The sequence below is a fragment of the Lissotriton vulgaris genome, chromosome 12 (assembly GCF_964263255.1).
Source record: "Lissotriton vulgaris chromosome 12, aLisVul1.2, whole genome shotgun sequence".
Classification (NCBI taxonomy): Eukaryota; Metazoa; Chordata; class Amphibia; order Caudata; family Salamandridae; genus Lissotriton; species Lissotriton vulgaris.
Window position 1 is genome coordinate 766351336 of NC_141700.1, and position 22297 is coordinate 766373632.

A 22297-nucleotide genomic window follows, 5' to 3' on the forward strand; every position below is an offset into this window, starting at 1 on the left:
GTGGACACATACAGAGTATGTGGGGAAGCGTTGCCTCCAGGGCAAGACACCTGGGGCAGGCATCAGTCAAGGTGGTATACATGCGTGCAAGCCTGTGCGGTGTTAAGTACGTGAGGTGGAGGTAATTGAACTGTGTGTACTACAGTCTGGCATTTGAAGATATAGTTTTTGGGTGATTTATGCATTGTGCCCATTGTTTATCGGTATTGTTAGTAGACAGTGCCGTGTCCCAGTTCACACGCAATGGGGCCAGCAGAAGAGTCGGATCAGGCCTGAGGGAATTGTAAATAGCCCTGTGTTAGACCTGGCACCTTGGCGTGAGTCTCCCTTCCACTTTTTGCTGATGTGCCTCAGATGTTTTGCTGGTGTTCAATGCTCAGGGCACTGCGCCACGGCCAATCCATGCCGCAGTGCAAGTGCTCCCCATGTAAAGTGTATCCATAATTGATTTCCATGATTGGCTTATTTGGTTTACTGTCAGTCCCCAGTAACGGGCACGAGGAGTGCCGGAGCTTGTAGATACAAATGCCGCTAGTGGGCCTGCAGCGCAGGTTGCGCCACCCACCGAAGCGGCCTAGGAAACGATGTCTCGGGTCCACCATTGCAGACCACGCGTACAGTCTGGTACTGTCACGCTGACTGTGCAAGTGCTCACACTTGCCAGTCCCTAAACCTTCCCTAACCTTCATATCAGTCACCCCTACAGTAGGCCCGCGGGCAGGGTGAATTGTAAGCATAAGATAGGACAAGCCTGATGTGTGTGGCATGTCCTAGTAGTGAATTACCGCCTTTTTCGTTCTTCACTATTGAAGGGCTGCCTGTTCTCTTAGGCCAAGGTGAGCATCTGGAACTATTACACCCTATAGTCCCAACCAGCTCAGAGAACACGGTAGCATGTCGAGTTGGTATGCCTGAACTCAGAATAATAAAATACTTCCTTTAGGAAGGTTTATTTTAATAAACTGTGTTTGCAACTGCTGCTACTTTTGGAAAATTAGCATTTGCTAGCCTGACTATTTCAGCCCGCCTCTGCCAGGATGTGTATCTGCTGTCTGGGTTTGTGTGAGTGACAGGGCTGGTGAATTCCCGGGGACAGCCGGGGTGACCAGGTGGTGAATAAGGTGCTTACACCAGGATGGGTGGGCGGAGTAGTCCTTGACTCTGAATAGGGTTGTGCTCCACCACCGCAATACTGGCTCCACCTCCTGCGGAGCGTCTGATGTCTCTGCCCTGCACCCTGAAAGAAGCCGGCAGCGTCCTGTAAACAGAGTACTCCAAAACCGGGTTGAACCAGGCTCAGGCCCCCTGGCCTCCCAAGACAAAAGAAATCGAGTATAAAGGTAGGAGCCCTGCTCCTAAGAAATCAGATCCAGTTTTGACCACGATGAACCTCTGCCCGACTAGAAGGACCAGGAGAAGCTGACGAGAAGGAATCCTGCAGTGGTGCCTTGCTGAGAACGGAGAGGAAAATACCAGAAAGGACTTTGAAGACTTGTGCCTGAAACTATCTCCAAGGGCTTGATCACGAGCTTGCCCCCTGAACGGAACCCCAGGACCATTGGGTTCCATTCTGCCTGTGCCCGTCTGCTGTTGGGCCTTTAGTTCTTATTCCCTCGCCAGACTTGTGACTCGGGTGCCTTCGCCCTCCAAGGTTGTGACAGCTCGGAGCCTGGTTGCCCCGCCGCTGAGAGCCCCGCTCAAGCTTGAGTCGCTCTCCGCTTCAGTGCCGGGCCGCCCGCTCTCATGTTACCTCGCCTGCTACGGAGCACGCTGTGCGCCTCCCACCTTCTCTCGCCGGAATCTGCACGGAGCGCATCTGGTAGCCTCGGACGGTCCGTACGTCGTAACGTACCTGACTGTCTCGCTTTGCCCTCATGCATACCAAGGCCGTGCCGCACCTCAAGAAGGTCTTCCGTAATGGGGTACTGAAGCCCGGTGCTGCACCCGCCTGTCTGAGAACCTGACGCCCCACACAGATTCACAAGTACGAACTGGTGTGCTAAGAAGTATTATGCCCCGCAGGCCTGAACGGCGCCTCGCCCCGTAAAGCTGCATCAGATCCCGGATCGCCACAACCCTCCACATCGTCCCGCTCCCCCGCCTCGCACCTCGAGGGGGCTCCGAGCCGGATAGATACTCCGGAGAACCGTTGGCCTCGTCCAGGGTCCGCCCTCACCAGTAGCCATGCCTGAAACGCCTCGGACACTCATCACAAGGTACATTGGAACTCTATCCTGAGTTCGCATCGGATCCAGGGTCCGCAACGTTTGTTTTCGCTGTCATCGTATCTTGCTAACCAAGAACACTTACGAACAATCGCCTATTTAAATCTAGTGGCCTTCATTCGCTAAACGTTATATGGACTTGTGATAATCTTGAATATATTTTTTTACATAAAGTTTACGTATTTTTGATAAACCCTTACGACTGGTGTCAGTTTGTGGTGGGTCAGTGGGTTTCCTGTTTGTGATCATAAATGCTTAACTAACTATCGCCCTGAAGATTAGCCTTGTCTGCTCGCGTCACACTACCTAGAGGGTGAGCAAGGGCTATTTCTAAAGGAGTAGTTCTCTTACCCTGACTAGAGGAGAGGGTCCCTGTTTGTCACAAGTTCATACCTGTGTCAACCAGAGACCCCCGAGTCTAACACCCTGATTGCCCACTTACCATGCCCGTGTGCTGGTAGAGTTTGCAAAGGCTGGGATGTGGCGTGTTTGTTGCGAGTATTAACACATGAATGGAGGAAATGCTGTGAGAGTGTGGTATGGGACAGAATGTCCCCGGCCTCTCAGGATCAAGTGACGGGGAACATGGTGGCTGGTTGACGCCGGCCCCAGGAACTCCCGAGCGAAGGAGTGAGGGAATTCAACTTTTGGGGAAAGCGTGAAGCCTGTTGTAATGATCTGGTGTGCGGTGGTGAGGACTGAGGAATGGTGGTGAGCCTGATTGAATTTGGCCGATGGTTCCACTTTAGAGGTGCATATGGGCACAGACACAGTAACAGGCTGCGCCTTACAGGGGGAATCGGTGCTGGGCGGCAGCGTCTTTGCAGAGATGCCACGCAGCGACGGCGTTGGCCGGGTTCAGGTTCAGGAGGGGCAGAGTCTGCACAGTCTGCGCAGAATCAGCATATTTGGAGGCAAAGCCCAGCAGTCACTCAGTGGAGCCAGCAGGGGTCCGGCAGCAGGTCGCGTTGTTTCGACGCAGAGTGTGCCTGGTGGCACGGCAACACAGCAATAGCAACAGCAGCAGTATTCAAGGAGCAAGGCTACAGTAAAGTGGGGGTGGATGGAACACGACCTCCCCTCTCAGTTACTCTCAGTCTCCCCCTATGAGCTCGGGTAATGAGGAGTTGGGGGGATGAAAGTATTAGAGGAGTTCCTACACAGGCTTTTACAGGAGTGAAAAGGCTACCAAGCTCCCTGTTGCTAGAGGGGCAATTTCCACCTGTAAGGAACAGGTATATTTTACACTCAGCGTCTAAGAGGAACGGTGTTGCTGGGAGAGTAAAGGATTCTATAGCCAGAGAGCCCCTGGCAGTATCCCCCGTTAAAAAAGCAACTAGAGGGACTGAGAGAACTAAGAGGTGCGGGCCAAAGGAAGGGTGTTTACCTCCTAAGCCTCCCCTCCCTTAGGTCTTACTTTAAAATCATGGAGCAGGTTGCTCCTTCCACAGAGGGGACGTAAGGCTGTGGAGTTGCTACAACAGGCTGAACCGCTGTTGTTGGAAAATCGATTTTCCCTACTGGCAGAACATCAAGACGACACCCTAGCTGATGCCCGAGGAACCAAGGATGGTATAATGGGTAGGGGGACGGTGGGTAACAGTCGTAGCCTGACACAGGACAACAGTGGGAGCCCTGGGTCGGATCATCGCCCCCAAGAGGAGGCTCCCTCAGGAAATCAGGTAGAGAATCTACTCTTTACTTTGAGACAAGATATCTTGGTTAAATTTGAGATTTCTGAACCTAATCAAAATGGCATCCAAGAAAAATGTGGGATATTCGAAGAGAAAATACATGGAATTGCCCAATGTACATCAAGTGTGGAAGGTGAGGGAAAGTACTGTCAGTTGCTTTGGCTGAGAACACCAGTGATATTGTAGGTCTTAAAACTTTAAACAAGCTGTTGCAAGAGGACCTGGAGAGGCTTGAATTACATGCTAGGCGCAATAATGTGAGACTTCTTAATATTCCTGAAAATTCAGAAAATAATGACATCAAAGCCTTTATTTGTAAGCTTCTGGGGAAGGCCTACTTCAAGATAAGCCTGATATCGATTGGAACAGAGAAAGTCAAAGGGTGCATAGGGACCCGTTCAGGTTAAACTCAACGAGGACGACACTAAAAAAAATATTGATAAACGCCCTCTCTTACTCGCTTAAGGAGTTAGTGTTGGGACGTGCCCTGAAGGAATGTTTTCAATATTTTGGAGACCTTAAAAATGATCGAATGTCAGGAAGAGAACAGCGCAGAGGCAATGGGAGCGGGGCACAAAAATGAATGATCTATGCAGTAAGGTGGCCCAGGTACAGATGAAGTTCCCTGCAATGCTGAGGATAATGTGCCAGAACAAAGTGTATTATATCAGAGATCCTGGAGAGGTGGACTGCCTTTTGGCGCAGATGGAAGGGTCAGAATAGTAAAGCAGAGGATGCATCTATGCATTGATATAACGTTCACCCTTAGGCACGCTTTCTTTTTCTAGTACTAATTATTTTCTCTCTTAGTATTTTGGATTCCCTCCCCAAATTTTGGGGGTCGCTAAAGGCGATCACTTTGCCTAGGGATAGGAAGGGGGTTCCCCAAGGTGGGTGGGTGGTGGGGTGCACTGGGTGCAAAAAAATATATCTAAAGCCACCATTCAAGGGAAAAGTTTGGGCTTCCTTTACAGGTCTACCGGAAGAAGACATATTACACCTTTATTGGAGGTCTTTCGTGCAAAGATTCCTGCCTCCCTGCTGTATGGGGCAGAACTGATTGATGTAGGGAAATATTGTTTTTAAATACAGCGGTAGGCCGAATTCTTAGAAGCCTAGCCTAAGTCAATTTGGCATGTTCTGCTGCCGCCTTTAGGCTAGATTTGGATTGAGAAGTACCTGGGACAGGGCTTTGCCAGGGTAGGGCTATGGGTCTGGCAGAGAGTGATTATGGTACACTTAGGTCTGTTGCAAAAATTTTTTTTAGAAGGTTTCAAAGAAAAGTCATTATTCTATAGAAATTTTATGATAGCAATAGATTTGTTGTAATTAGAGCAGACAACAATTTTTACTTTGTTGCCGTACCAACTATAAGTTATCTAGAAACAGGCCACTTGGTCTTTGAATTTCTCTAGGGATAGGGAAACTTGCACTTTAAAGAAGGCTGATAAGTAAAGTACAGGCTCATATCTCATGGAACTTGCCGCATGGAGTGTGCCGTTTTTGGTTATTGTTGAGGCATGGCAGGCTTCTTTTAAATCCTCCTCTGGTGAAATAGTACAGTTCATCCCCGAACTGTAACCTATGCAATAATGGTCCTCAAGATGTTAATCATGTATTATTTATCTGTCCAGCTTTGTTATTGTGTTGACAGAAATGGCTGAGACCAATATGTTTACAGCTATTCATTCTTTCTACCTCAGCAGTACTAGAATCTCTTTATGATCCTCCTAACGAAATGTTCTGTAATAGAATTTTTACTTTTTTAAGTGTTTTTTAAAGTTATGTTAAGGTGCATCAGTTACGTAGGGTGTAGATGCTGATAATTATTTTATGTGGGTGATTTTATCCTCTATTTATTGTTTGATGGGATTTTGTGGTATATAAATTATTTTCTCCATATTTATCTTTCAAACCCTTGCACTGATGGCACAAAGGTCACTTTAATATTTTGTACTGTGTATCTGGCATGCTTCCTTATTGAATGCGTATGTGTACATAAATGTCAAATTACGATGTTCACAATTGGCAAAAAACAATAAGTCTAACAGACAGACCACAGCAGTGTCCACCACTGATGGCCGATGTCAATACTGTCCTGGTTAAAAGTGACATGAAACTCATAATTGGAGTGTAATGACCAAAAGAAAAGAAAAATAGAGGCACTGCACATATTTATATGGACAATAGCAATAGTGTATACGTACGGTGGGCAAGCGCCCAATCACTCCGGAACAGAATCACATAGAGAGCTATGGGGAACTCTTAGCGCATGTGCGTGTTCCTGCCAAAGTGTTAACCAAGGCGGATACAACGTAAATACGTGTATCCATTGCAACAATAAAAATAGTGCACAGTGGGGCAATAACGGGCAAGTGCCCTTACAAACAGGGGGGCATCTGCCAAGGTAATGGAAAAAGTGGCTCGTGCACCTACCCGTTAGCTGCTTGTGAATAAATCTATTAAATTACGGTGTGACAGGTGTGCGGGCAGGTGGGGGGAAAAGGGTAGGATGCCCGTGCAAGTGAATACATGTCAAAGGGCCCCTTCCTTTTTTCCTATAAAGGAAACACAAAAAGAAGAAAGAAAATAGTTAAAATTATGTAACAACATCTGATTACAGTCAGTTCATTTGAATGAACAGCAAATTGAAAACAGTTCCTAAAGCACACCCATATGAGTTGAAAGCAGAGATCCATAAAGGGCATAAATGTTAGTTATAGACACAGCCGTATCTACACAGATTCAAAAAGGACTAATCGCTAAGGATGGATTACGACCTTTCCCTTTGATGGATGGACAATTCCTCATCAATATTCAATCCTCCTGGGCTCTTGGTTTGGAAATCTATAATAAATCTAGATTCCCGCTGCCTGAGAGTAAGTAGCCTATCCCCACCTCTTGGATTCTTGGGGATGTGTTCAAGGATCAGGTAGCTCAAATCTGATAAACTGGAGAAGTGTTTTTCATAGTAATGACGAGCTATGGGGTATTTGGGGTCATTGTTCGTAATGGCTCTAAGATGTTCCAAGATCCTTTTCTTGGCTGCACAAGTAGTGCTGCCAATATACCAAAGCTTACAAGTGCATTTGATGGCATAAATAACAAAACTCGTGCTGCATGTAAGGAATTGTGTAATTCTTTTGGATATACCCCTGTATTCAAGAGCTCCTCTGAACTTACTATGTCTACACGCCTTGCAATGGGCACACGGAAAAAATCCTATGGCTGGCGGTGATGGAGTAGTTGGTGATGTCATTCTTGACTACGATCTCTCGGATGTTTCTGTCCCTTCTGTATGTTATAGTGGGTCTCTCAGCTATGCTTGCCCCAAGGACACAATCTGTTTTCAAAATATCCCAGTGCCTATCGAGGATACGCTTGATTTTGTGTGACTCTGAGTAACTGCTGTATACATGTAATTGGTGTATACGTGATTAGCATATTTAATTTATCTAAAAGTCCCTTGTAAAATGGTATACCATATATCCAGGGCCTGTAATATAATTCCTATTGGTGGGCTTGCAGCACTAACCGTGGCACCCACAGAAGTAGCCTTTCAAACTTGTCTCATGCCTGCCATAGCAGTGCCTGTGTGTGCAATTTACTGGCACTTGGGCTTGCTATTTAAAACTACTTGCAGAGCATTAAGCTCCCATTTTTATACATATATAATTCACCCTTAACGAAGGCCCTAGATAACCCACAGGGCACGGTGCTATGTAAGTAAAAAGGTAGGGTATGTACTTTTATGTTTTGCATGTCTTGGTAGTGACAAGCAGCTTAATTCATTTTTCACTACAGTGAAGCCTACTTCTCATGAAGTAGCATTTGGAATTCTCTTATACACTTTTAAGTGGTAATTCCTGATCAGAAAGGATTAGCTACTCCATGTTTTATATCTTTGGAATAGTAATGATAATTCCTCCTTACTGGTAAATTTGATTTAACTTTGCTGTCTTGAAAGTGGACATTTTTCTGCACTTACAGCTCTGTGTGCCTTGCACCTTGTCTCCATTACACGTCTGGAGTGGGTGACAGCTACACTTTGTGCAATCCCTCTAGACAGCTACAAACACAGGAAGGATAGGTGTGTCTAAGTACTCTTCTACATACATCTGAATTTAGATGGACCTGCCTGGGCTGGATGGAAGGGAGGGGCTAATAAGTCACTGAATACCTAGCGTGCTGTCCCCATAGGAAAGGGTTGACTTACACCTATAGACTTGCAGACAGGGCTGCAATGAAAGGAGGACTTGTGCATTTCAAGGAGCTGCTTTGAAGTCACCCTCACATCAAAGGCACTTTTGGGCGAAAGTACTGGGTCTCTGCCCCCTAAAATCAGACACTACTTAATTTGTAACCGAAGCTGAGCCAGAAGAACTCCTGTGCTCCTTAAAAGACTCAACTAGACTGCTGATCTGAAAGGCCTGCTTTTATGCTTGTTGCCCTGCTGCCTGATTCTCTGTGGTTTTACTGAAAGAGAGCTGAACTCTGCCTTCCCTTCAAGTGTGTTCCATGGGCTTGTTGGCTTGTCTCCTGTTGCTTGAGACTCAGGAATATCAAAGTCTCTAGCCCGGCTCCACTGAAAGTAACCCGGATGCTTGCAGCAGAACTTAGACGCATCTCCTGTCTGTGTGTGGTAGAACCGGTGCATCAACCTGGTTGCCAGTATAAAATCAGAGCATCACATCAGAACAGGCACTATGCCTCGTGAGATCGATGCATCGGACAGCGTATTGCAGCTGCAGTAGCTTGGAGAGATCACCGCATCCCCTAGACTTTGTGGAGAAACCCAGCGCATCGCTCATTGCTTCTCGACCCCGACACACGTCTACGAAACTGACGCATCAACATCAGCATGTGAAGAAAATCGCCTCATCCTTGACCTGCGGGACATGCATTGATTCATCTCATGACGCATCTTGCTGTTGTGACCAAGAAAGGTATTTTGTTCATTGAGACTTGATTGGGTACTGTAATCAGCATGCCCTCTGTCGAGGTTGGCTCAAACCTTGACTTTTCCTGGGTCCAGCGCGACCAGGGAAACTTTTTTTGTGCTATTTGCCTCTAAGTGCTACATTGCATTTATCCTTTTGAAATTCAATATCTCAACTTCTATAGATTGGATTTTTGTTGGTTTGGTCTTGTTTTGTTCATAAAAGAATAATATATTTCCCTAAACCTATGTGCTGTGGACTATACCATTTCACGGTGAAAGGTAATATTTCTCTCCATGTGTTCCCATACCTGGCATGTCACGCAATGGATTGGTGTCACTACAGCGCGGTTTTATAGGTAAGTATACCTTTTTTTTAAAAATGTAATTAAGTTAATTTAATTAATTTAATTTAATTAATTTAATTAAAATACATTTTAAAATAGTAATTAATTTAATTTGATAAAATAAAATCTATTTATTTAATTTAATTTTAATAAAATTTGTAATTAATTTTATTTAATTAATATAATGAAATTAATTTAATTTTAATATTTTTTAAATTGTAATTAAATTAAATGTATTAAAATAATGTATTTAATTTAATTAATTTAATTAAAAAATATAATTAATATAATATAATTAATTTAATTTAATAAATATATTTTAATTAATTTATAAATGGTAAATATAATTTAATTAGCCCTAAACACAAACCTACCCCTGAACCCTAAAATACCCCTGTACCCCAAAACCCAAACCCTGCCCTGAAACCTAAAAACACCCCTGTACCCCAAAACCCAAACCCTGCCCTGAAACCTAAAAACACCCCTGTACCCCAAAACCCAAACCCTGCCCTAAAACCTAAAAACACCCCTGTACCCCAAAACCCAAACCCTGCCCTAAAACCTAAAAACACCCCTGTACCCCAAAACCCAAACCCTGCCCTAAAACCTAAAAACACCCCTGTACCCCAAAACCCAAACCCTGCCCTAAAACCTAAAAACACCCCTGTACCCCAAAACCCAAACCCTGCCCTAAAACCTAAAAAAACCCTGTACCCCAAAACCCAAACCCTGCCCTAAAACCTAAAAACACCCCTGTACCCCAAAACCCAAACCCAGCCCTAAAACCTAAAAACACCCCTGTACCCCAAAACCCAAACCCTGCCCTAAAACCTAAAAACACCCCTGTACCCCAAAACCCAAACCCTGCCCTAAAACCTAAAAACACCCCTGTACCCCAAAACCCAAACCCTGCCCTAAAACCTAAAAACACCCCTGTACCCCAAAATCCAAACCCTGCCCTAAAACCTAAAAACACCCCTGTACCCCAAAACCCAAACCCAGCCCTAAAACCTAAAAACACCCCTGTACCCCAAAACCCAAACCCTGCCCTAAAACCTAAAAATACCCCTGTACCCCAAAACCCAAACCCTGCCCTGAAACCTAAAAATACCCCTGTACCCCAAACCCCAAACCCTGCCCTGAAACCTAAAAACACCCCTGTACCCCAAAACCCAAACCCTGCCCTAAAACCTAAAAACACCCCTGTACCCCAAAACCCAAACCCTGCCCTAAAACCTAAAAACACCCCTGTACCCCAAAACCCAAACCCTGCCCTGAAACCTAAAAACACCCCTGTACCCCAAAACCCAAACCCTGCCCTAAAACCTAAAAACACCCCTGTACCCCAAAACCCAAACCCTGGCCTAAAACCTAAAAATAACCAAACACCCCAAAACATATACCTCAGTACCCCAAAACATATACTCCTATACTCATACTTATTATAAAAATTACTTAAATTAATATATTTAATTTATAATATTAAAAAACATAAATAAATATATTTATTTATAATAATAATAATTAAATTAATTATATAATATTAAATAAAATAAAAAAATTATATACTTACCAATACTTACGATGTAATGGTATGCGTTGTAATAGCATCTGCTATGTAATATCCTGCGTTGTAATAGCATCCGATGTAATGGAACCAGCGTTGTAATAGCTGCGTTGTAACAGCATTCCGTTGTAAAAACTGCGATGTAACAGTAACATACCCACGCAATTTGGCGCTTACTTCCCCTCCTTGTCAAAGAACATTCGATGTTTCAGCACCCAGGCTAATGTGCTGCATAGCTACATGCATATAAGGTCCCAAAGGCAAGACTGTTTGCATTGCAAATGCTTGTTTCTGAAGTTCCAAGCTGGCCAGTACTAACTGGACCTGAGGTGGACCCTGCTTTTGGCCTCTCGTGGAGTGAGTTATGACCACAGGTGCTGTTCCTGAAGTTGTGGGATACTTGGCTTTGTCCAACTGGACTTCTCCTGCTACCCCATAAAACCTAGGACTTGACACATTTTCGGACTTCAAGAACTAAGCAGAACCAATGCAAACCACCTCAGCCTATCTGACCAAGTTGCAATCTTGCTGAGCTAAAAAAACTGATTTCTCCTGCTCGGATATTGTCTGCAGCAGCAAATCCAATTCAGCGGACCCTCTGCGCGAAGTTATCCAGCCTTTTGGAATTCGTTGTCAGATATGGCCACATCCTTAACTTGCTGCTGGATTGGGAGATCCAAATAAGAGACTAAGGTCCTGATTTAGACCTTGCCACACTCTGGTAGTCCTACCAATGAGTGTCTGACACATACAAAAAGCAAAGCAATCCCACCAATGTTTCTCTTGATAATATACCAAACAGCATTGAAATGAACTGTCATGGTATCTGGATGGAGATAGAGTAGAAGTTCAGGTTGACTTTTTATAGACACCAGCTTCATTCGTCGTAGCCACCGACTGCAAATTCCCACAATAGGTAGCTTGGCTAATTGGCCTCAGGATGAGAAGCAAAGGTTTTCTGACAAATGCATGCGTGCACCTCTTTTAGATAAGCTGAGCACCCTGCCTACAATGGAGCTAGTGTTCGCCTTAAACCAGTAGAAGAAAGACAGTGGCATTCAGCATTAGGGTCCTGGTAATAATCAAGAGCAAGGGGGAAAATAGAAAGAATCAGATAATCAAATTGGAATTAATCTACTAGCAGTTTAAAAGAGAATGGCCAGCCGTTTCTAAATGTTCGACCTCTCTGGTACCATTAATCTTCACACGCATGACCAACAATCTTCAAATGAGTTTCCTATCAAAGTTTCCAAGCTGGCTAATTGCGTCATGACGCATGTGCATGCATCACAATGCATTGTGACACTCGCATCATCATGTCTGAGCATGCATCTGCCATGTTGCCCATGTGTCATAATGCAAGGTATTTTTTTTCAATTTGCAGTGGTTCTTTCTAACCTGGTAGATGGTGTCAAGCTTCTTCCGAAGACAGAGATCTGCTAAGAGTTTTTGATTGACCACTTGAATACCACATAGGAGCAGGAAGGGGAAACAGGGAAGGGAGAGAGAAGACACAGGAGCACTTGCTGTCTCAGATCAGTGTCTGCAAAACTCAGCTTGGAGTAGCTTCTGCTTGAGGATTAGTCCACTCATTCTCTATTAGTTGATGTATGGAACAAAGGCTAAATAAGTATGAGACAAAGGTAGAAGTCAGTAATCAGTGGTTCTTAGATCTTAGTTCATCATCGGTACATTCAGACCACGCCTGTATAGTGTAAGTAACAATTTAAGAAAGCCACCCTCAGCCCTTCAACAGAACCAAATTCACTGAGTCTCAGACCTCAGCTTCAAACAATGCAGCAGGCTGAGCCTGTGCTCTGTACATGTCCACAGGTGGGGACTTAGAATTCTGCCAAAGCCAAGGCTGCTTTTTGTTCTATATTTTCAGGTTATAACATTTTTAATGATCTGATTGGACCATTTGTTAGTACCCATGATTTACACACCAAGTAATCAAACTCTTGTACACATTGTATGTTTATGTTATCTAGTTGATAGCTCGTTTATAGTGCTTGGGGACATGTACGCCATTTAGAGGTCACCAAGGGTCGCAGCTGCGACCCCTGGCTTGCCCCTTGCTACCCCTGGCCCTATCATTATCACCCAACATTAAGAATCAGCCGCCATCCATGCACTCAACCCCAGATGAGACAACAACTGCCAGCTGTCAATGCCGAACACCACCCATGGCCAGTTCTTCCGCCGACACTACCATCACGCCTTCACCCACCTATGGAACCCCACGACTACCACCCACCCACCGTAAACCATGGCACCCAACCCCTTGATCCGCAAACTCCTCAACATACGCTCCCATGCGCAGACACCCTGTAGAAATCTGGGACCTCCTCGACATCCTGTCGCCCGACATCGCTTTCCACACAGAAACCTGGACCAACGCCAGCTCTGCCTCCGACAGTGAAACTGCCATCTCCGATGGATACAAGATCCAGAGGAGTGACTGCCTCAACCACCCTGAAGGAGAACTCGCCATCGTACACAAAAGTCCCTCTGACTCACTAGAGCCAGCACGAACGACTCCCCACCCCTCATGGAACACCTCCACTTCCAGATCCAGACCAACCACAAAACAACCCTACGCGGCACCCTCACCTACAGACCTCCTGGACCGGGCCCCACATTCACCTCAACCATCACAGACCTCATCACGCCTCATGCCACGCCTCTATGGTCTACGTACTGCTCAGAGACCTGAACTTCCACTTCGACAACCTCAGTGAGCCCAACTCCACCACCCTCCTGGACAACCTTGGACTGATACATCTCATCACCACCCCACCCACAAGGCAGAAAACTCCCATGACCCCATCTTCGCAGAAGGAAACAACATACACTTTAGCCATACCATGCAACCCCTCTAGACGACCACCGTGCGTACTCTTCTCCTTCTCGAAAATCACCACACACAAGCCTACACCACGCCCCTGTGAAGGAATTGGAGCAAGGGCACCGAAGAGCACCTCAACTCCTCCCTCAACAACGCTCCTCCACCCATTACATTCGACGCCAACTGGGCAGCCAACAAACTCCACTGATGGATCACTGAATGTGCAAACACGCTCGCCCCCCTCCGGAACTCCGACAGACAACACCTCACGAAAGCCACGTGGTTCACCACTGACCTCGGAGAATCCAGACCCACATGCTATTGTCTGGAGAAAGCTTGGAGAAACAGTAACACCCCAGAAGCATGCACCACCTACAAAACCACCATGACAGAATACCACCAACGCATCAGATCCACATATAAGAACTTCATCCAGGACAGAGTCCTCTCTAACTCCCGCAACTCTAAGGAACTCTTCAGCATCATACAAGAATTCACCAAACCCCCAGCCAAACCTCAGACACCCCCTCCCAGACCTCTGCAACAAACTAGGCTCATATTTCCATCACAAGGTCCTATAAGACAACTTCAACAAATAGAAACAAGGAACCAACACTACATCTATTTCCAGCAACACCAGCCTGCCTACCATCCCCGCTAGGACCCCTGTCACAACAGAAGACACCACCAAAGCCATGAAGAGCATACGCTCAGGAGCCCCCACTGACCTCTGCCCCCTGCACATCTTCCACAGAGTGCCGCCGAAGCACTCAAACTACGACACATCATCAACACCACCTTCGAAAACCGGCACATTCCCTGGCGACTGGGAACGTGCAGAAGTCAAGCCCCTCCCCAGAAGCCCTCCGCAGACCCAACAGACCTCAAGAACTACAGACTCATCTCTCTCTTCCCCTTCACAGCCAATGTCACTGAGAAGATCATCAACATCCAGCTCAGGAACTTCACAGAATTCCCTTTGATCCTCAACTCCTCCCAATCCCGATTACGCAGCAACCACAGCACCGAGACCGCCCTCCTAGTCACCACAGACGGCATCCACACTCTCCCCAACCAGGGACACATGGCAGCCCTCATCCTACTAGACCTCTCTGCAGCCTTCAACACCGTCTCCCTCCACACACTCACCGCCAGACTCCATGACTCCGGCATACAGGTAACTGCCCAAGACTGGATCTGCTGCTTTCTCACCGGCTGAACGCAAGGAATCAGACTCCTGCCTTTCCTCTCTAAACCCACAGAGATCAGCTGCTGAGTTCCTCAAGGAGCATCACTCTGGCCCACGCTCTTCAACATCTACATGACCCCCCTTGCTAGCATTGTCAGAAGGCATGGACTCAGCATAGTATCCGAAGACACCCAACTCGTCCTCTCCCTCACCAAGGAACCCAACATCACCAGACACAGCCTCCAGGAAGGAATAAAAGACGTTGCATCCTGGATGAGCAGCAGCTGCCAGAAGCTCAACTCGGGCAAAACAGAAGGCCTCGTCCACAGATTTACCCCCTCTGCATGGGACAACACCTGGTGGCCCACCGCCATCGGCAACCCTCCCACACTCACGGACCACACCCGCAGCCTCGGCATTATACTCGACTCCTCCCTCACCATGACCCGACAGATCAAAGCTGTTTCTTCTACGTGCTTCAATACTCTCTGCATCCAATGGATCCCCCCGAACCCAGAGAGGTCATCACCCACACACTCATAACCAGCAGACTGTATTACGTAAACGCCCTTTATGCTGGGATCAACAAATCTCTACTGTGCAAACTCCAGATCATCCAAAATATTGAACCCAGGCTCGTCCTCGGCATCCCATGACCAGACCACATCACCCAGCACATGCAAGACCTCTATTGGCTCCCCATCAAAAAGAGAGTAACCTTCAAGCTACTTACTCACGCCTACAAATCCCTCCACAACACCGGACCCCAATACCTCAACAAAAGCGTCTCCTTCTATGCTCCCAAGAGAAGCCTCCACTCCGCAGACCTTGGCCTGGCCGAAACCCCACGCATCAGCGGAGCCAGGATTGAAGGAAGAGCCTACTCCTACATTGCGGCCAAGACTTGGAACAAACTCCCCCTCAGCATCAGACTATCCCCCACTCTGCAAGCTTTCAGGAAGAGCCTCAAGACATGGCTCTTTGGATGGGACAAAGCTGCACGAACCTACACCCTCCTCCCCCAGTGCCTTGAGACCCTCACAGGTGAGTATTGCTGTTGGACTTGGCCCTCTTGGCAGGGTCCTCCCTGAACTTTTTGCCTTCCTCCAATATTCTCTCTGACCTGTTTTTGTTGGTTTAATGACTATGGGCACTTTACCACTGCTGACCAGTGCTAAAGTGCATATGCTCTCCCTACTGTAAAGTGTACCTGTAATTGAATTCCTTGATTGGTTCATTGGATTTACTGTCAGTCCCCAGTAAAGTGCACCAGGAGTGCCAGGGCTTGTAAATACCAATACTGCTAGTGGGCCTGCAGCGCTGCTTGCGCCACCCACAGAAGCAGCCCTTTAAAATGTGTCTAAGGTCTGCCATTGCAGAACCTGCGTGCAGTCTGGTACTGTCATGCTGACTGCTCAAGTACACCTAATTGCCAGTCCCTAAACCTTGCCTTAACTTCATGTTAGCCAACCCTATGGTAGGCCCAAGGGCAGGGTGCATTGTAAGCATAAGGTAGGACATGCCCTGGTGTGTGTGGTATGTCCTAATAGTGAATTACAGCCATTTTTGTTTTTCACTATTGTAAGGCTACCTACTCTCCATCGGCCAGAATGGACTGCTGGAATTATTACACTCTATAATCCCAGTAGACTCAGAGAGCATGGTAGACAGTCAAGTTTAGTATGCCTGAACTCAGAATAATAAAATACTTCTTTTAGTAAAGTTTATTTTAATATCTTGTGTTTGCAAATACTACTTTTAGAAAGTTAGTATTTGCTTGCCTGACTATTTCAGCCCGCCTCTGCTAGGATGTATATCTGCTGTCTGGTGTCTGTGAGTGACAGGGCTGGGGAATTCCAGGGGACAGTCTGGGCTGCCAGGTGGTGAACAGAGGGATTACCCCCAGGCTAGGTGGGAGGAGTGCCCCTTGACTCTGAATAGGGCTGTGCTCTGCCACCACAATGCTGGCTCCACCTCCTGCGGAGCGTCTGATGTCCCTGCCCTGCAACCTGAAAGCCACAGCAAGAGTCTCCAAAACAAAGTGCTCCAGAGACTGACCGGATTAGGCAAAGGCCCCCCTGGCCTGTAAGAACAAAAGAAACTGGGTATAAGAAGAGGGGCTCTGCTCCTAACAAACTAGATACTGCTTGTGAACCACGACGACCCTCTGCCTGAGGAGAAGGAACCAAGGAAGCTAAAGGAAGAAGACTGTCCCTATCCTGGGGGACTGACCAACAGTGGGAACCTTGCTGCCAAAGGAGAGGAAGAAACTCTGCTGAAAGACTTTGTTTTTCTTTATTGCTGCAAGACTTGTGATTCCAAGCTCATCTCAAAGGGCCTGGAAGTGAGCTGTCCCCCTGATCTGAGTCCCAGGAATAGTGAACTCTGCCTGCCTTTATCTGAGCCGAGAGGAACCTGACAAACTCTACCCCAGCTGCTGGAGCCGCCAGCCGAGTGTGTCCCGCATTCCTAAGCCGACGTGGACTCGTGGAGCCGTGACTGTGGCCGCCCGCCCCGTGTGACCCGCTCTGACCTCGAGCCGTGTCTACACCGTGCCGCTGGGCCACTCACACCCGCTTCACCCCCTCTGCCGGACCGCCCCGCTCGCCGCATCCCCGTTGAAGAGAAAGCCTGCGCAACGCCTGTTCGACCCGTACAAGTGTACCGGCCTGCCCTGTGCGCTGCGCACATGATGTCAGCAGCCCTTTGGAACCGGGGACGCCTCGTACGCCGAAGCATACCAAGCCCCGAACCTCACACTGTTGACCAGGAAAAAGCCTTCCCCCGTTTGGTGACCGGCACCCCCTACTTGTTCGTGTTGTACGCCAGTGGCGTACCCAACCACACCAGCCTTTGTGCCTCCTACGAGACGTACCGCCTTGTCCGTGGTCGTACGCCTCGCACCCGCCTGCCCAGTACGCCCCGCACTCCGGGTCTCCAAAGTGCCTCAAGTCCGCCGAGTACGCTGGAGGCGTACTGACAAACTGCATTGCCCCTGTGATCCTGCGAGCCGTACTGGTGTGTTGTTACCGGCCGGGTACGACTCGCACTACGCCTAGAAGTGCGGGAGGTTTGCGTCGTACGTAACCCTGGGCGAAGCACTACGCTAAGCTCGCGGAGTTTGCGAAGTTTGCACAACTTCTCACTACGCGAGCTGCACGTAGCACAGTGCGAACACGCGTAGTGCAGCGTAGCGTAGTGCAGCGCTTATTTTTTGCTTGTTAGCGGTCCTGAACGTCATGTTCGCGACCGCGAGCAAGCAAAATGACATCCCGGCGAGATTCTCAACGCGGGGAGGTAAGGTTTCTCATTGTGAGTGGTTGCGCATGCTCGCAACCGCTCTCAATGAGAAACTACCAGTACGCGTTGAGAAAGCTGCAGCTCGAGTAATAATCTACTCGAGCAGCTGAAAACTACAGCTCGCACTGTGCAAGATGCCGTTTTCAATGATTGCACAGTGGCGGATGCTTGTCCCACTGTGCAACCATTGAAAACACATCTTGCACAGTGCGAACATGCTACTACGCAGCTCGTGTAGTGCTACGTGAAGTTCGCGTAGTGCAAAGTGCACGTCGCGTAGCTTCGCGTAGCGCTACTTCGCGAACTGAAGCGTACCATTTGGTCCTGTATGCCTGAAGCGTACCCTTTTGCCCCGTACGCCTGAAGCGTACCAGTCAGTCCCGCACCTTGTCCCTGAGGCCGCGCCGCACCAGGAGAGCCGCACTGTACATCGAGTACAGGCCACCCGTGCCGCTGCTGCCTCTGGGGGAACTTCTTGGCCACACAAGGACTTCTGCCACGAGCCGGACCAGCACTGTGATCCCGCGTCCCAAGTATGCCTCGCACCCCGCATGATCAGCGCATCAAAAGGTACTGTGTACGCGGCGGACTGGAAAGTCCGAATATCAACCATATAAAGGCTGGATATTTTATCTATAGTTGTGATGGGTCACTAAAACACAAAAGTGAAGATATCCTACAGGAGTTTTTGCATTTTTATGAAACATTGTATTCGTCTGAATCATCTTCTTCTCAACAAGACATTTCCCAATTTTTGTCCAAGATTTCCTCTCCTTTCGACACTCTTCCGGATCTTTCCTCTTTAGAATCAGACCTTACGCAGAAAGATCTCCTTCAAGCTCTTAACTCTCTCAAACATGGTAAAGCTCCAGGTCCCGACGGTTTCACTGTTGAATTCTTCTCCTGTTTCTCAAACCTACTTATTCCCAAATTACATACTCTTCTTTCCACTTTCCTTCAAACTGGTTTCGCTTCTGTCTCTTTCTCTGATGCCCTTATTTGCATTATTATTATTATTATTATTACATTTCTTATATAGCGCCAGAATCGACCCCCGAAGGGGTATCTCCGCGCTTGCCTTGGGAACCCGTCCTGGCTTTTCCCTGTGAGATAGCCCCTACAGGGCATCCCCAAGGTGAAAGCCAGGCATCCCGCCGCGGGGGGGCCGTTGTGGAGATTAAGCAAGCTTAATGGATTGTTTTTTGACATTCTCTCTAAGACCTTGCATAGCTCTCATCCCCTTGCAGCTATAGCCCTGGATGCAGAGAAAGCTTTTGATCAAGTTGAATGGCCATATCTGTTTAGTACTCTGAAGTGGTTTGGTTTTGGTCCAAAGGTTTCCACCCTGATTTCTTTCCTTTATTCACACCCTAGAGCAGCAATTTCGGCAAACGGTACCTTATATTCTTACTTTTCTCTTAATAGAGGGGTTAGACAGGGATGCCCACGTTCACCTTTTTTATTTAATCTTGCTTTAGAACCTTTCCTTTTGAGAATTCGTCAGAATGCTAATATACATGGTTTTAATTTCCACGACTCTGATATTAAGATGGCAGCATACGCTGACGATGTATTATTATTTCTCTCCCAACCAGACACATCCCTCCCTGCTTTTTTGGATGAAGTTAATTCATTTGCACAAGTATCTGGCTACAAATTAAATAAGGATAAATGTGAAATTTTGCCACTTATCAAACTCACTCTCAAGGACGATTTCTCTGCTTCGGGCTTTACTTGGAGCCCTAACTCTATTAAATATTTGGGTCTCCATTTTACTTCTTCTCTTTCGGGCACAGTTACTAAGTGTATGGATGACTGTTTACAAAAATTGACTACTCTCTCTAGCAAATGGCATCCTCTATATCTATCGTGGTGGGGGAGATTAGATACAATCAAGATGATGCTCTCTCCCATTGTGCTATTTACAATATCTAACATACCGGTTTCTATCCCTTTGAAATGTTTCAAGAAAATGAACTCTATTTTATCTTCCTTTTTGTGGGGACATAAAAAGTCTCGTATGTCTTTGTCCAAATTAATGCGTTCTAAAAGAGAGGGTGGGGTAAACTTTCCAAATTTTGCCTTATATCATAAATCCTTTTTATTGAATCAAGTGTCGAACTGGATTACGGATTCCGCATCATCCTCTCCTCTCTGGTTGGCCTTAGAAAAGTCTTTTATATCCCCCTTTTCTTTCAAAGAATATCTTATGTTTTCTCGTAAACCTCAATCTTTATCTACTCCTATTCTTAAGTATACCTCCAAAATCCTTCCTTCCTTTCCAGTTTCATCCTTTTTTGATCAACCTATTTGGCACAATACATCTATATTAATTAACAATAAGCCGATTTTTTGGAAATCCTGGAGATCACGTGGCCTTATCTGGGTGCATCAATTGTTTCACCAAAATCAGATCATCCCATTTGCATTAGCTGCTACTTCTTTCAATCTACCTCCCGCTTTTCGAGTTAAATATTCATTATTGTCACACGCATTACAACTTGCCTACGATGCTTCCCTTGCTACACCTCCTCCATCAAACCACGTATCCTCCGATATGTCTTCACTGAGTTCTTTCTTTCTTAAACAACCTAAAGCTTAAAAAATATACGCTTTGCTTCAAACTCAGTCTTCATCTCGCACGAAAACCACAACTGAAGAAACCTGGGAAAAAGACCTAGAAGTCTCCTGGCCTATTGAGCTATGGGACAAATTATGGCTTAAGATTCGTAGATCTTCCAGAGCTGCTAATACTACTCAAACACAATTTTTTATTTATAATCGTTTATTATTTTCACCACTAGTTCTTAGTAAACAATACCCAGATGCTTCTGATAAGTGTTGGTCCTGCTCCTTACCATGTGCAGATCTTTTCCACATGCTTTTTAGATGTTCCCATGTTCATAATTTTTGGCAACAAGTTTGGTCTCAAATTAACAAGATTTTTTCCTCTAATCATTCCTTCTCTTTATCTCACATTTTCTTAGGGAGTGTTTCCCCCATCTGGGATCATTGCACTTTCAGGGTTAGAATAATTGACTTATTGTTGGCAGTAGCTTTCCAGCAAATAACTAGAAATTGGAAGGATTTTACCAAAATATCTTATCAGGCTTGGTGGTATGCTGTTTGCTATAATCACAGGTTAGATACGACTTTTGTCTACCCCTTGGCTTTAGCTGCCAAGCGAAAAGAATTGTGGAGTCCAGTCACACTATTTTTTGATTTAAGTGCTCAGAGTTCTCTGCCTTTGTCCCCGTTACAACAAGAAGTTCCTAAACCTCCATTAATTCCTGTATTTTGTTAAACATATTGATATTATTTTTGCTTTTCTTGTAATTACAATGTATATTTAGTATATCTTTTATTACCTTATATCATACCAGTTGCCAATTTTGCTTATATTTATTCTCAATTTTTGATGTTTCTTTTTGTAGCTTATATTAATACTTTTAATTATCTTGATGTATACTCTTCCTTGTTATTTTCTTTGTCTTACTTTGTAAGCTTATGTCATATTCTTTCAATAAAATTTTTCTGAACTAAAAAAAAAAAAAAAAAAAAAGGCTGGATATTTATGTTTAACCCCGTGGGTTGCCCTGAGAGCCATGAATTGCATAGTTAGGGGGAATTTCAAGTATTGCTGAAAGAACTGCTTTTAAGAAAGACTTGTGTTACGCTTTTGAAACGTTCTTCCTGGTTTAAAGACACTTACCCAAAGAAAGCCTATATCCTTAACCTAAAGAAAGTATTGTGTGCATCCCAAATCAAGTGTTATTTATGGTCTTGTGATAATCCTGCCAATCTACTATTTTTATATAAAGTACCAGTATTTTTTATACAAACTACAGCTTGGTGTCCATTTGTGGTGGGTCATTATTCTTACTGTATGTGGTCATAAATGCTTAACTGACTTAGCGCCCTGAGGATTAGCCTTGACTGCGCGCGCCACGCAACCTAGAGGGTGAGCAGAGGTTATTTTTAAGGGGTAGTTTCCTTGCCCTGATGAGAGGAGAGGGTCCCTGTTTGTCACAAGTGCATACCTGTGCCAACCTGAAACCCCCAATTCTAACAATTGCGCTTCACAAATCCCTGATTGATTGATTCATATTGGTAGGCAGTATTTTTAAGAGTGTTTGGGCTGAAGAAGTACACACTTAAGACTGCAAAAGTAACACTGTGCTAGGGATT